A 15719-nucleotide genomic window follows, 5' to 3' on the forward strand; every position below is an offset into this window, starting at 1 on the left:
TCAGACTATCAGTCACAAGAAACTTAGTCTTATTTAGCTCAGAAACCAAAATGTAAATCTTATAGTGACTGTAAATCCCATGAAACACTTAAAAGGTAGCCTATTTTATATAGAAAATTTATTAGAACCAAGATATGAATCATTAGCTCTAAATCACTGGAGAAACAATAAACCTCAACCAGGCCTCAGAAACCGTCAGTCAGGCCTTAACTGACTTTCAGAGGCCACAATGAAAGTACTCACTACATATCTGTGACCACATCTTCCCATACAAAACATAACTACTGTATTAAATGAAACAAAACTTTGGATTTAGCCAGTCATTTTGTGAAATTTTAGTGGAAATACGCCCTTGCTTCCGACAGTTTCACATCATAGAACTCTTATTTGTTATCAACCAGTGTCTTTCCATGCCCACAATTTGGTTATGCTACAAATTACAAACTTATGATCACAGGCCCCTTTAAGATCTGAGATTTTGGTTTGCCCCCCAAATATTAATCATACTGCTTGAAAATGGAGACTCGAAGTTTTTATGTTCAAAAACAAGCCTTCCCAAAATAGCAATCCCTCTTGTCCTTAGTCTTGTATAAATCCAAAATTATGCCTTCAAGTGAGTTATAAACAGGTAAAAACTTTTTTCCACAAAATTTTCCCCTTTTGTTCATTCAACTCCCCCTCACAAAAAAAAAATCAATTTGCAGCTCGCTGGCATGACACAGCGATGCCCCCAGCATTGTGATTCATCTTCCCACCATTTGATTTGTAATTTAGGCGTCAGCAGTTGAAATCAGGGTCAAAAGTGAAAAGGAGCCTAGAGCTTCCAGGCAGTCACCAAAATTATGTGCATCACTAAACTGCTCAGTCACACCTGGGCCAACAATCCCATCGCCATTCACAAGGGCGGTGATCTTCAAATTCTCCCACCGATAGAGGAAATCGCCTGCCAGTAAATAACATGTTCATCCTTCAGTTATAAGTCAGTTCAACATCACAAAAGGTCATCTTCTAGAGGAGGCTTACCAGAACCTCGCTGGCCAAAATTATTTAGCTGGCCGCCTAAATCCTAAGATAAAGTGTCCAGTGACGTGCACTTCAGGGAAAAGTTACAACATTTAGTGAAGGGCGTTCAACACAGTACCAAAACAGACCCTAAAGCTTTCCTAGTTTGTGTGTTCTTCTGTAAGATAGAGTCTCTCCTGCTCCATGGTAAATGTCACATTTCTTTATGTAGATTTTGCCTGGTGTGTGACTGATAAAATTGGTTCAGAGAAGTCTCCAATCACATTATACATTATGTTGATTTTGCTAATAGTCTCCTGTTAGTGCCGTTCCAGGAGATGATGGCAACCTATTGTTCTCCCATTGGCTTCTTAACACACTCCTCCTATCCATCATTTTGAAAGATCTGCCTGATGTATGGGTGACCCTCTGCAAATAAACTGATATTGGGAGTTCATGGTTACTGACTCATAGGTCACAGCATATGAAATCCAGGATCTAAGGTCTTAGAAGTGATAGAGTGAGAGGATATAAGGTCATAAAGAAAACTTGATTTCATCTGTGTCTTCCTTACACAATTGTTGTTCATAATACATTTCCAGAAATATGAGAAATATCACTGAGCACAGATATAAAGAAAGAATGCTGATCTCTTTATCACCATCATGATTCCACATAAGAGTTTTTAAGTTTCAGGAAGAGCTATCCAATCAAATTCCATATTATGTGTAATTAAACAAGGGTCTGTACATTACCTTAAGTTTAAATATCAAATACTTTACACAGGGCTTCATAAATAAATCATTGTTTCTGTTAATAATATAATGACTGAGACTTATTGAGCTCTGAATATGCATCACATACTGTGCTAAATACTTTACTTACATTATTAACATGCTATGAGAGATGTGCCATGGTTGTCCTGACCTCACATATAAGAGAACTGTGAACTATGGCATCTCAGCAACTTTTCTAAAGTCTCACAATGACTGGTGGAACTTCCAATTTACATGCTTTTTTGTTTTTATTTAAAGGTTCTAGACTGTTTTTTCAAAAGGTAATAGTTGCCCTTGAGTTATCCTCACTAGGTGGTTTTCTCTGTTCCTTATCATCCTTTAGGTCATCTATTGCCCCCCGTCTATTCCCATAACACTTTTTCTCCATTCAACATCCATATTCTCTCTCCTTCCCTTCTGATCAAAACCGCCCTAGACAGAAAGCATCAATCTTCCAAGAAGCAACTGCAAGTTATAGAGGGAGTATCCATCAGCCTCAAAGAATAAAGGTGTAATTTTAGAACTCCAGTCATTGTTAAGCTTGTATAGCCTGCTATAATCAAAAGTGAGGAAGACATTCTTGGAGTTCATTAAATGATATCAAGTAGGCCACAACCTGAACAAAAGACAAACTTAATTTATTTGCCACAGTACTATTTCTTTGACAATGTGCTTGAGAACACCATTGCCAGCACTAAAGGGTTACACAGCAAAAGATGGGGCCCAAGGAGAGGAAACTATAGCTGTCTATTTCTCGGCTTCATAAAGACGTTGTTGGAAATTAACTTCCATAGTCCAAAACTAGAACTCACGGAGATGATATGTTTGAAAATTTACTTATTCCCTTAATTTCCAACTGAGAGTTGCAAGATGGGAGGGAGACGGGGACTGGGTAAAAAAGGCAACGAGATTAAGGGGTAGAAATTGGCGGTTGCAAAATAGTCATGTGAAGGTAAAGTACAGCATAGGGAATACAGTTAAGAATATTGTAAAAATGGCGTATGGTGCTAGATTAGTATTAGACTTATTGAAAGGATCAGTTTGTAAGTTATATAAATGTCTGACCCATATTCTGCACATCAGAAACTAAGATAATATTGAATAGCAACTATAATTGAAAATTAAAATAGAGTGAGATTTAATCATAAGATTAGAGCATGCTCTCCTTCTCCCATACCATACTTCCAAGCCAGAAGGGTTTAGTATAGTAACAGTAGATTACATCTGAAATGGTTGCAAGACACAGGCTTTCTATGAAGAGGAGTCCTTAGGGACAATAAAGGCAATAGAGGTAACAAGACAAGGACACTGGAGGAATTTGGAGCTTTTGGTACCTCTAGCTACAACTAATATTATACACACACACATGCACACACATGAACCACAGCCCAGATTAGCATATATACTCATACTAGAGAGCCTACTTACCTCAGTTCCAAATACCTGATACAACATGTATAGTTTTCACCAAGAATTTACAAGGCCTGCCAAGAGGCAATAAAAAATGCAATATAAGGAGACAATGAAGCAATCAGAACGGTACTCAGAAATGACACAGATGCTGAAATTATCACACCGGAATTTAAAATAAGTAGGAGTAATACATTAAGGTCTCTAAAGAAAAAAGTGCATATCAAGTGCATATGGGTAATGTAAATACTAAGCTGTAAACTCTAAGAAATAATCAAATGGAAGTACTAGAAATCTAAAACACTGTTAACAGAAATTAAAATTGCCTTTAACAAGCTCATCAGTAGGCTTGATGGAGCTAAGGAAAGAAGAACTAAACCTAAAGGTGCATCTATAGAAACTTCCTAAACTAAAATTCAAAGGGAAAAAAATATGATACAAAAGAACAGGAAATCCAAGAAGTGAAGGACACTATCAATATGGGGGTCATGTCATTGAACTGCCAGCAGGAAAAGGAAGAGATGATAGAGCTGAATAAACATTTGAGGTAATAAAGGTCAAGAATTATCCATAATTAATAACGGACATGAAATCATAGGCCCAGGAAGCTCAGTGAACACCAATATAAAAAATGCTACACCTAGGTAGATCATACTTAATCTGCAGAAAGACAAAGACAAAGAGAAAATCTTGAAAGATACCATGACCAAGAACAAAAATTATAGCAGTGATATCATCAAAAACCATGCAGACAAGAAGAGAGTGGAGTGAAATATTTAAAGGTATGAAAGGAAAAGAATCATCAAGCTAGAATTCATTATCCAGTGAAATTACACTTCCATTTCAAATGTGAAATAATGACTTTCTCTGACAAACAAAACCCAAGGAATTTCATTGCAGCAAACTTCCCCACTGTAAAAAAAATTAAGTTTTTCAGGCAGAAGTAAAATGATGTATGTCAAAAATTTGGTTGTACATGAAGAAAGGAAGAGTATCAGAAGAGGAATAAATGAAGGTAAAAATAAAATAGTTTTGTTATTGTTATTTGATCTAAACTTAACTGTTTAAATGAATAAATAATAATGTATTGAGTTATTATAACATAAGGATAAGTACAATGAATGACATCAAATGGACAAGGGAGAGAAGGCGAGCATTGGAAGTACTCTGTTATAAAGTACCAGCACTACACATGAAGTATAGTATTTGATGGCAGACTTAGGATACATTAAAATATATATTTCAAACACTAGGAAACAACCAAATTTTTTGAAAGAAGTATAATTGATATGCTAAGAGGAGATAAAATGGATCATATAAATGCCCTATGAAAACCACAAAGGGAAGAAAACAGAGAAATGAAAAGAAACAAAGAACAAATCAATAAATAGGAAAAAGTTACAAATATGTAAGATATTTGTCCTACTATTTCCATAATCACATTACATGTGAATAGTCTAAATATACCAATGAAAAATAGATTTTGTTAAAGTGTATTGAAAAACAGAAGACACAAAAATATGTTGTCTACAAACAACCCGACTTAAGCATAAAGACTCGTATAGGTTAGGACAGACATGAGGAAAGACACAGGCATACTTCAGAGATATTGTGAGTTCGATTCCAAACCACAGCGATAAAGCAAGCTGTATTCTCTTTGCCAGTGAAATGCTTGGCCTTCAATTTGTTTAAAAAAAATACTCAAGCTCTGTGAAGCATAATAAAGCAAAGTGTAATAAAAACGAAGTATGCCTGTAAACAATGCTAACCAGAGAGAGAGAGAGAGAGAGAGAGAGAGAGAGAGAGAAACTACTTCCGAGATGACAGCATGAAGAACTCTGTGGACCATTCCTTAATGAAGCAAGCAGAACAGGTGAAGACATTTGAAAAGTTTCAAGTATCTGGAAATTGTCCTAAAGGAATACAGCAACTGAAGAAACATTCGTAAAAATATACTGAAACTCCGTAAGAACAGCAAGAGTCAGTGGCATTTGAACCACACCCTGTTCCCCCTACCCCCACCACAGCTCCCCGCCTCAACCCAGCTGGGGAGCTGTTAACCCCCCAGATGGGTGTGCCCAAGAAGACTGTGCTCCCTCCCTCCCCAGTTCCCGATTAAAGATTACCATAGCTCTCTGGGAGTGGCGGGCGGTGGTGGGGGGGGGCTCCAAAATTCCTCATTCCTTTTAATTCCAAGATAAAGTGTCTCAATTGCTTGTTAGTACAACTGAGAAGTCGGGAAAATCCTTTCTCCAACTCACCCCTCCTCCCCTCATTGGACAGAAAAGCAGCAGATTGAGAATACGGTGTCCTGATCACTCTTGCCCCAGCTTATTCATGGGACAGACACCACACTGGGAGAGGCAAGGCAAGATGTGAAACTGCTGTGCTGCCCAGCACTTGGAAAGCAAGGTAGATTTTTAATATATCTTTACAATTTTTTAAATATTAAATTCAGATAATGTAGACTTTTAAATGCAGAGAATTATCAGTAATGAAGAAGTGCATTACTTAAAGGGGTTGATTTCTCAAGAAGATGTTACAATCTGAAATATATCTCCACCTAACAACAGAGCAAAATACATGAGTGAGAAACTGATAGAACAGAAAGGAAAAATAAACAAATCTATTACATTTGTATTACATTTGTATTACTTCAACACCCCTCTGTTGGTAATTAATAGATCAGTGCGGCAGAAAACCAATAAGGGTATATATGACCTGATTCACTCTATCAATCACTTTGGTCTCATTAACATTACAGAATACTCCACCCAACAACAGCAGAATTCACATTTGTTTCAAGCTCACATTCACTGACACAGACCACATGCTGGGCAATAAAATACACCTTAAGGAATTTAAAGAATAGAAATCATTGAATGTATTACCTCAGGCCATAATAAAATTGAACTAGAACTCAACAACAGAAAGACGGGTGGAACATCCCCCAAACACTGTGAAATTAAATACCACACTTAAAAACCATGAGAGAGATCTCAACAAAATTTGTAAATTACTTTGAACTACATTTCAATGAAAATACAACTTATGAAAATGTGTGTGATGCAATGAAAACAAGTGTTCAGCAGGGAATTAAATAGCACTCAATGCATGTACTAGAAAAGATCTGAAATCAAATGAAATGGACTAATTTTTTCCAACATTTCAGTTCCATTTGATAGGGAGAGGGGAGAGAGACAACAGAGGCCTCACGAAGTGAGAACAATAACAGTCCCCCCAAATAATCCTCAAATACACATAGACTTCTAGGAAAACAGTGTTCTGCAATTCAGCTCTGAGAGATGTTTCCCATCCCCATCTTCTTCCAACAAGAAAGACTGTCTTCTCTTAGCTCCTCCTAGACAGAAATTCTGGAGCTGCCACTGCAGGCAGACTTCTCAGAGAAAGACCCGACCGTTACTCTCCAGAGAACAGCAGTTGTTGTAGACAGACTTTGTGGTTTGTAAGGTCAGGGTCAATGTGCATATATGATATACCACCCACAGCACACACTTGCTACGCGTACACCAAAGGAGCCTTACTACATGCTAAACGCTATTCAAGAATGTACAGGATTCCACACAATAAAACTGAAAGATATTTTTCCTCAAAGATCTTTTTTCCAAAGGCAAATTCATTCATGCAGCATGACTTAGCTAGGATACAGCTAAGTGCGTGCGATGCCATGCATTTTTCTTTTTTCCAGTTGAAATTATTAGGATGACACTGGCTAACCAAACTATGCAGGTTTCAGGTGTACAATTCTATAACACATCATCTGTACACTGTGTTGTGTGTTCACCCCCATAAGTCAAGTCTCCAAGACTTGGATTTGTTAACTGAAAATTACAGTTAAGGAAAATGTTATCATGAATTTTTTTCTATTTATCAGACATATTTCATATGTCACCAATTGTTCTAGGTTTTGGGGATACAGGAGTAAACAAGAAAACACTACATCTAATAGGGACACTTGAATATCAAACAACTAAAGGAGTTTCCAATGCTTCCAGAGGGCCAGGAGTGACGTAGAGACAATGAAACTGGCTTATGTGGCACATTCTAGGGTGAACAGGTGCCAGTTGGTGCTGTGACTAGGGTAACTGTGTCTGGGAATACGGCATTCAACAGAGAATTTCATGACAGTGTTAGACATTCTATGCTATAGTATTAGCCTTAAGCCTCTCTTTCAACCTGCTGCGGTGTTTTGTTAACCTTAGGAAATATGTTTGTATTAATTTTTCCATTTCATTTTATGAATATGTGTCTATTATACACATGGAGGTTAATATATATTTAACTATATTTGCTTATGGGCAAATCCTAAAAGCAGGCACTTCTATATTTTCCTAAGCAATCTAGATATGTATGAAATTAAACAAAACATAAGTGACTTTTTAAAGAGAAAAAATTATTAGTATCAGAGAGATGTGCATTTTAACAACTTGAAATTTGACATTTTAATTACAACAAGCAAAAAATAGTCAAGACATATTTCAAATCTTTTATATTCAAGAAAAGAAAATGGTTATGAATCCAAAAACATGTAGTTAAGCTTGCCCAAAATTACATCTTTTGCAAAACCCAGAGGGTTAACACTTTGAAACTATTCATCAGAGAATGTTGCCTTAGCAAATCAATATAATTGAATTAAAAAACAAGGTTAAACTATGTGTTTTCAAATTTCTGAAATTCAGTTGGGTATGGCCTAAGCAATGTGTACACAATAGGTTGCTTCATTTTGCGTGGACAAAACTAATAAAAACTAAATAGGTGGGCACACAAGTAGTTTCTTTGTGCCTGAATTTTTATACAATAGCTATCCTGTGGCCAATCTATGTAATTCAAATATGCCACTCAGTCAACACTTTCTTTTTTCCTTGATATCCTGCAGAAAGAGTAATGCACAAAGGCTGGTCTCTAACACACAGCTGAGACCTCTCTTTGTACCATGTACAATTCTCCTTAACAGTTCAGAGAGAGCCACTCTATCTGTGATGGTCTAACCTAGCAGGTCACACTAAGTTATTTCACCTCGTAACAGAGAGTTATCCCAAATGACCTCTGACATTCCAGGCTGCAATTGTAACTTTGTTCCATGTGTTCTTTAGACAATTCTTAGCGTGTTTCTGCTTCTGCCTCGGCTTGTGGCCATCTACGGCTTGCATATCTCAGCCCTGGTTTTCATGGAGAGATGTTTGATATTCATTGTATGGGTTTGAACATATTTCTAATCATCGTATTCCTCATCCCTTGCTTAACTTATTCAGCTCTAACTGCTCTATCTAGTTCAACTAACTTTTCATTCATGTCTTCCACCCAGGTTACCGAGCCACGTCTGTGCTTCTCTGTTCTGTCACCGTGCCTTTCTTTATCTGACCACATGAGTCTATCTAGACTCGTAATTTCCAGCCTGCATCTTTCCACAGCCATCTAAATCCCAATTTTAACAATCCTCACTTTGAAGATACTGGCAACTTTCTGTGCAAAATATATAGGATTCTGACCATCATCACCATGTATTTTCTACTCCCTTGCCAGGGTAATTAATGCTTTACAGCTTGTCAAAGTTATACATTATTAATTTCAGTAAGCCAAACCTTTTCAATGCTTCTCGTTATAAAATTGAAGGCTTTATTATTCAACAGTACATATCATATTCTAGTCTTATTTGACATGCATCCTAAGATTAAAATGTATTTGCATAAAATTTACTGAATTAAATTGAGAAACAGTTATCGTATTTTTTAAGTTGAAATCATTCAACCATATTAGACCGCTACCATAGTTTAAAATCACAATGTGTCAGCATGGTACACTTGACTGGATATTATTTAAACTCAAAATCTTAATAAAACAAGTTTATTTCGCAGTGAGGCAGTTGTCGTTTGTGCTTATTATCTATACTTATAAAGAAAAATGGTGATTAATTTCATTGCCTGAACATTTCTAACTTAAGAGATTTGGCCAGCTGATGGAGGGGAAAGGTTTTTTTTTAAAGTGGCCATCGATACCTATCAGAAATTTCACATCTAATTTCAGCAGACACAAGTGGCAGGAATGATTAACACAGCTCTTCATTACAGGACCTGAGGGTTTTTTTTTTTTTTCCTATAATAGTTTGACCTCTATGTTTCCTGTTCTCTTCACTTCTTTTCACCTACATCCTAAACTTGGGTTATCTAGTAGCATAAATTACCCTCTACAAACATGTCCCATACAGTAAAAAGAAGAATTTAAAGTCACTGCATTGTAACACCAGGACAGCAAATAAGACTTAGAGCCTGGTGCCCTGGCCGCCATTCTCTACCTTTCCCTCACATTCATTCATCGCTTTTCATTACTAATAGTTGTAAAGATGTCCAGACCCAGTGAACACTCCTCTATCTTCATCTTACTCCATTTCTCAGCTCTATTCAGTACAATTTGATTTCATCTTCTTGAATCACACTGGGCTCCCATGAAATCACTCAATTTTTCTCCTATCTCACTTCTGTTTCATCTCCATTCCCTTTGCCAGCTCCTGAAATGTTGGCACATCCCAGGGCCCCATCCTACGACCTCTATGTTTTATACCAACTTACACACTCAGCTTGAGTGATCTCATCCAGGCAAATGGTTTTTAAAACCATTTACATGCCAGTGACTCCTTGAACTGTCTACTGATCACCAGCAGACTCCTGGAAAAAGCCATGTGACCTTTCCCTTGCCCAATTGGCCCCATCTCAGTAAACAGCCCCATCACAAACCCAGTTGCTCCAAACATGAAGAAATTCCTTATATGCAATATATTCCTCGTATAGTTAGTTCTCAGCCTCCACATTCAGCCCATTATCAAGTCCTGTTTGATTCTACCTCCAAATTGTTATGGAAACCAGTCTTTCTCTCTCCATCCTCTATTTATCACCCTAGACCTGGCAAAGCTCCCTTCTTGCAAGCTCCCTTCTTGCTAGGATGATATTTATTGCCTCTTACTCCACCGCCAAATGAATCTTTTAGAAAATGTAAGTCAGATCTTATCATTCTTCCATTGCCTGGATTCCAGGAGTTTCACATTACACTGGGGATAAAATGCAACTTCCAAATCATGCCCTTCGGGGTCACAGTTCATTCTCCAGCCCTTCCTACCGCTCCACCCCTTCCACTCACTGCTCTACAACCTCTGACAACCCCACTGTGTGATTCACTGTGCAAATCTCAGTCCCAACCTGTCAGCCCTCGTGACCTTCTTTCTGTTTCTTATTCGTGTTGTGCTCGCTCCCGCTGCATGTCTTTGACATTCGCTATTCCTTCTGCTTGGAGGGAGTTTTTCCAAGATTCTTGTATAATGGACTCCTCATTTGCCATCAAGTCTCAGTGCAAATGCTTTCTCCCTGAAGACACTTGTCCCGACCAGCCTGTCTGAAGCAGCTAGCTTTGCCAATCACTATCATATTACCTTGTTTTGTTCTGTTCACAACAAGAAAACCTGTGAAATAATATTGTTCACTTAAGCCCACCAGGTTGTACGTGCCATGAGCACACTGCCCACCATTTGTCCTCAGTGTGTATAACAGGAGCTGGACAACACGAAGCATTACATGTTGACTCCATAGTAAGTGAAAAAAATTCACTAGTTCTTCTATATTTTGAAGAAAAGTATTACCATATTTTGCCATGTATAATGTGCACTTTTTTTGCCCAAATTTTTAAAGGGAAAGTAAGGATGCACATTATACATGGGTAGTACCTGAAATACCTTGTATCTGGTCTTGCGTTTTGTCATTATTTGTTATATCCAATTTCTTGTATCATAATATGTTCAAAAATAAATGCTAAAATTCTTCTATAATACAAATAAACAAGTGTCTGAATACAAATAAGTAAAAAAAATGAATTAAAAAATAAAACGAAAGATTTTTTTTTCTGAAAGCCCAGGCCAAAAACGTGAGGTGCGCACTAGACACGGCAAAATGCGGTAAGTCATATATTTTAATAACTTCTGGCATGTTCTGTTCAACACACAGCCCAAACAATCACTATAAAAGCAAACTCTAAGAAGAATTTGCACAACCTGTAGAAAATAGCTTTAATCTTTTCATTTGCACATTTCAAAATATTTTCTTCAAAAAGCACTTCTTTAAAATTACCTCTGTAATGACTTACAAGGCTACTCAAGAGCCCAAATAACACTTACTAAAAGCATTCTACCCATTGATTCCCTAATGCTGAGAAAAAGCAGCCATAGAAGAGAATAAATGTCCTCCTCCTTCTACAAACAGTAATTGTAAAAGGTAATGCAATCTCTTTTTTTGGTTACAAAGTGAGGCACAAATTTAAAAGACCTTGCATTTACATGTTTCCAATGAATACCAAATTTGTTTTTAAGAAAAATATTTAACTTTTTTCTTATTAAGAGCACACAGCTTAGTTTATACCCATTCCAATTCAGGTATCATATTATATAAATATTAAACTATATAAGTAATATTTAAATTATCTGTATAAAACAGCAGAATATGCATTTAAATACATATACACAGCAAAACAGATTCTCATGAATTCTTCATGTATTAATGCAAGCTCCCTTCTTATCTTTATGTTTGCAATTCCCAGAGATAGAGGCATCTAAAGTAAATATAAACATGTTTGAATAGAAGTTTTAATAATTTGTCATTCAACAATAATTTACAGATGGTGTGGCTGAACCACATGGGAACATGAACTTAAATGTTCTTATTTAAAAATAATCTCAAACAGCATCTAGATATTTTCGTTAATTCAAAACATCTGGTCGTAGCATCATTTTCCCTAGTCTTGAAATTTACTTCAAGTCTTCTTCACGAAAGAATATGTTTGATTTAAGCCATGTTATCCACTGACATTTTCCCACTGTCTTCTTCATAATTCTTACTTCATTCTACTGTGAGGAAAACTGTTTTGATTTTATAACAAAATTGTGTGTGTGGCACCAGGCACAGAAAGGAGAGTTTGGAGGACATGGGTCTCGACTCTATGCTCCCATGTTCCCTGACACTCTGCCTCAGAAACTTTCCTTACCCTGTGACCTCAGCTGCCTCCTTCCCGGGACTCCTCTCCCTGCCCGCTACCTCATGGAGAGTTTTCCTGTGAAGTTGTCAGCATCATCAGGAGATTTGCAGAGAAGAGAACCACACAAGAAAACTTTCCAATCACATCCCAGAGGTGTCCACATGATTCTATTTTTCCCATCTATTAAGCTAAACATTATAAACTATAAATCGAATTTAGAGTGGTAAGAGAACGAATGGCATACAAATAAAGTTCAAATACTTTTTCTCAATCATATGAAACCTGACTTCTTCAAGGTACATTGGCATGAAGTCTACATGATAAGTTGCTAAGTTTCAGTGAATTCTTCTTTTTTAGGGCATGAAGAAACAGATTTGAGGAAGCATAAACAGCATAGAACTAAAACCAAAGTATATAATCAAAAATTAAAATAACTGCACAAATGAAATTCATTATATGCAAGTTTCGAAGTGAGGCATCAATTTAGTCAAGCATATGTTCTTGTCTAATTCAGAATATGTCAACAGTGTAATCACTCAGGTGGTGATCTTAACAAAATGTGATAAATGCGACTCAGTCCCCACCAGCTGTAGTTCAGCGCACACACATAAAATTCAAACAGAATCCAGTACCACATGCGGGAAAAGCACAACAGGATACAAGGGTATCAATAGTTTGCTGATGCCATATTAAATAAAAATAATAGATGTGGATTTAGAAATAATATGCAGAATTTGAAGAGGGTACATATGTAAACCCAAAGCCTGAATCTTATCACTGAAGGATAAGTTAAAATCGGGAAAATTTTCCCTTAAAAATACTGACAGGAAGGGTGGACCAAAAAAACCCCTCTAAAACCAAAACAAACAAAAAGAAGTAAAGTTATTGTTGTATCAACCCCAGGCATGCTGTAGAATCAGACTCTCGCCAATTAGCTTCTGTAGATTGTCTCATCTCAGACAATTAGTGCTAGTTACACAAAAATTGTCTCATTCAGAACATGCTTTGAGAGGGTTTACAAGATCCCAATGGAGCTTCCAAACTTGCTTTGTTTTCCTAATTGAAAACTTAGAAGGTAATAACCCCCTCTCATTTCAAAGAAAGCCGGAAACCCTAGGATACAAAGCAGTTTCCAAAGAAATTTAAAATAAAATCATGTATCATTAAAAATTGAACAAAACAAACCAAGCAAGTCTTCCAAAGAAGCAAAAACATGCCTTTGAAACAAACAGTAAGTCACCACTGTTCATTGCAGAGCGGCATGTCAGTTACAGAACGGCAGAATGAATGTGCAAGTTGCCAAATTGAACTAATTCATGTTCTGAATTAAAATAAAACACCCTCAATGTTGTAGGCCACTTCTATTCACCAGTATTCCTAGGGTTTGCTGTGATCTGTCTTGAGAGACATGGAGGCACTGAGCAGCTGGTTTGGCTCATGCCCCACTCCTGGCAGGCACCCTTCTGAGCGGGATTCCTTTCTCGCATCTAGTTCTCCTTCATGCAATGACCTACATATGCACACATGTGGCAAAAATTCTAAAGATAAGGAGCAGGAAAAATCTGTGCAATCCCCATTACAACGAAGGAACTGAAAGGCTGCCCTTTGCAGCAAAAGCAGAAATACGTCCTGGAGATCCACTTCCCAGGGTAGCCACAGTGCTTCTGGCTCGAGCAATTGCAATTCCAGCAGAGAACACATGCAATAAACAGGAATGGTCAGGTCATCCTGACAGCTCGAGGGAAAATTTAATTCTCCCTTTCCAGAGAAATGTAAACTCCGATAAAAGTATTCATTTCATGTAAATTAAATTCATTCATTTGCTCATGTAAGCATTCATCACAGAGTGCTATGTGCGAGGTCCTGAATGAGGGTTTATAAAGATTATGAAGTTAAACTATATAGAGATCATTCCTCAAGGAGCTTCCCATACCGGAGAAGAGTTCTGACAGGCACATACATTGCCACCGGAAAATAGAGAGTGTTGTGATGAGATTCGTCAACATGCTTAAATCCAGAAATCAAATACAAATATGTATTGAGCATTAATTACGCAATGCCTCTTTTAAGCCCAGTGATTTGAAAAGACATATACATACACATGCATAAGATATGTTCACATTCAGTGATATTATACTATCTAGTTGGGTAAATAAAACAAGGATGTTAAAAAAAAGCAGATATCACAGCTCCTCGTCAGTTTTGAATCCTCAGCACCTGACACATACTGTGTTCTTGAAATGCGTGTTTTGTGAATTAATAGTTAACTCTGTGTATATTTCTATGTGCACACCGGTGTGTATGTGTATATGCATGTAGATATTTGTATATCATACATTATACTACATTTCAAAGGAAGCCTGACACCTTTTAAAATGCCATTCAGTATGTTTGTATGAGGTATTTCTCTGAAATTGGCAAACGAAGACTCATTGCTGCAATTCTTCATTATAAGCACAAATGACAGAATTTGAAAGACCTCTGAGAAGGAAATACTGACTTCAGGAAAATGCACTGTGTGAGAATCCTACAAGAGAGGGATTTAGCTCCAAAACTGAGACCTATATGTCAGATACAATGGGCCAGTCCAAACCCAAACCACAGAAGATACCTTATATTGAGAACCTAAACATGCATTTGTCCAGGAAGAAAATAGACTATAAATGCCACATCAGCAATTACTTATCAACAGAATTTTAAATTTAATAAAGGCAACTGGAATCACCTTCTACCTGTCCCTCTTTCTCCTGTACAATCAGCCACTAGTTTTTATTACTTCCATATTGTACTGGAAATCAAACCCATCTCTTCCCTTCTGTTCCTAATGCCATTGCCTCAGTTCATGACTTCCTTGCCTGAACGAACTGTTGGTCTCTTTTCCCACACCCTGGTCTCAGGGCTCTTTCCAATCTACCTCGTCAGGCTACTCCTGCTATATACCTGCTTAAATTTCTTCAGCGGTTTCTAATTTCCAACAAGATAACAGTCACATTTCTTGTTACATCATACAAAGTCCTTTGTGATGTGGCTCCCATATATTTTTTCCCACCTTTTCTCCTGGCACACTCCTTCCTCCTGTCTCCCAAGCCGTGCCCAAATGTGCGTGCATTCCAGCCATATCCAACTCTTCTATCTGAAAGCGACTCGAGTGTCACTCTGGGATACACAGAATGCCCCGCGCAAAAGTTTCTCTGTCCTCATCCCGGGAACATTGAGAATGTCACCTTACACGGCAAATGGGACTTTGCAGATGTGACTAAGCATCTTACGATGAGGAGATCATTCTAGACTAACCTTGTGGACCTTGATGCAATCTCAAGGGTCCTTATAAGAGGGAAGCAGGAAAGTCTGACTCAGAGAAGATGTGACAATAGAAGTAGAAGTCAGAGGGTCAGAGGGAGAGGTGAGAATATGCTACGGCCCGTGGATCTGCGTTGAGGAAGAAGCCACAATCCAAACAATGCTGATGGCTTCTGAAAGGTGGAGAAGGCAAGGAAA

Source organism: Phyllostomus hastatus, unplaced genomic scaffold (assembly GCF_019186645.2).
Source record: "Phyllostomus hastatus isolate PE091 unplaced genomic scaffold, TTU_PhHast_1.1 phas_scaffold_12, whole genome shotgun sequence".
Taxonomy (NCBI): Eukaryota; Metazoa; Chordata; class Mammalia; order Chiroptera; family Phyllostomidae; genus Phyllostomus; species Phyllostomus hastatus.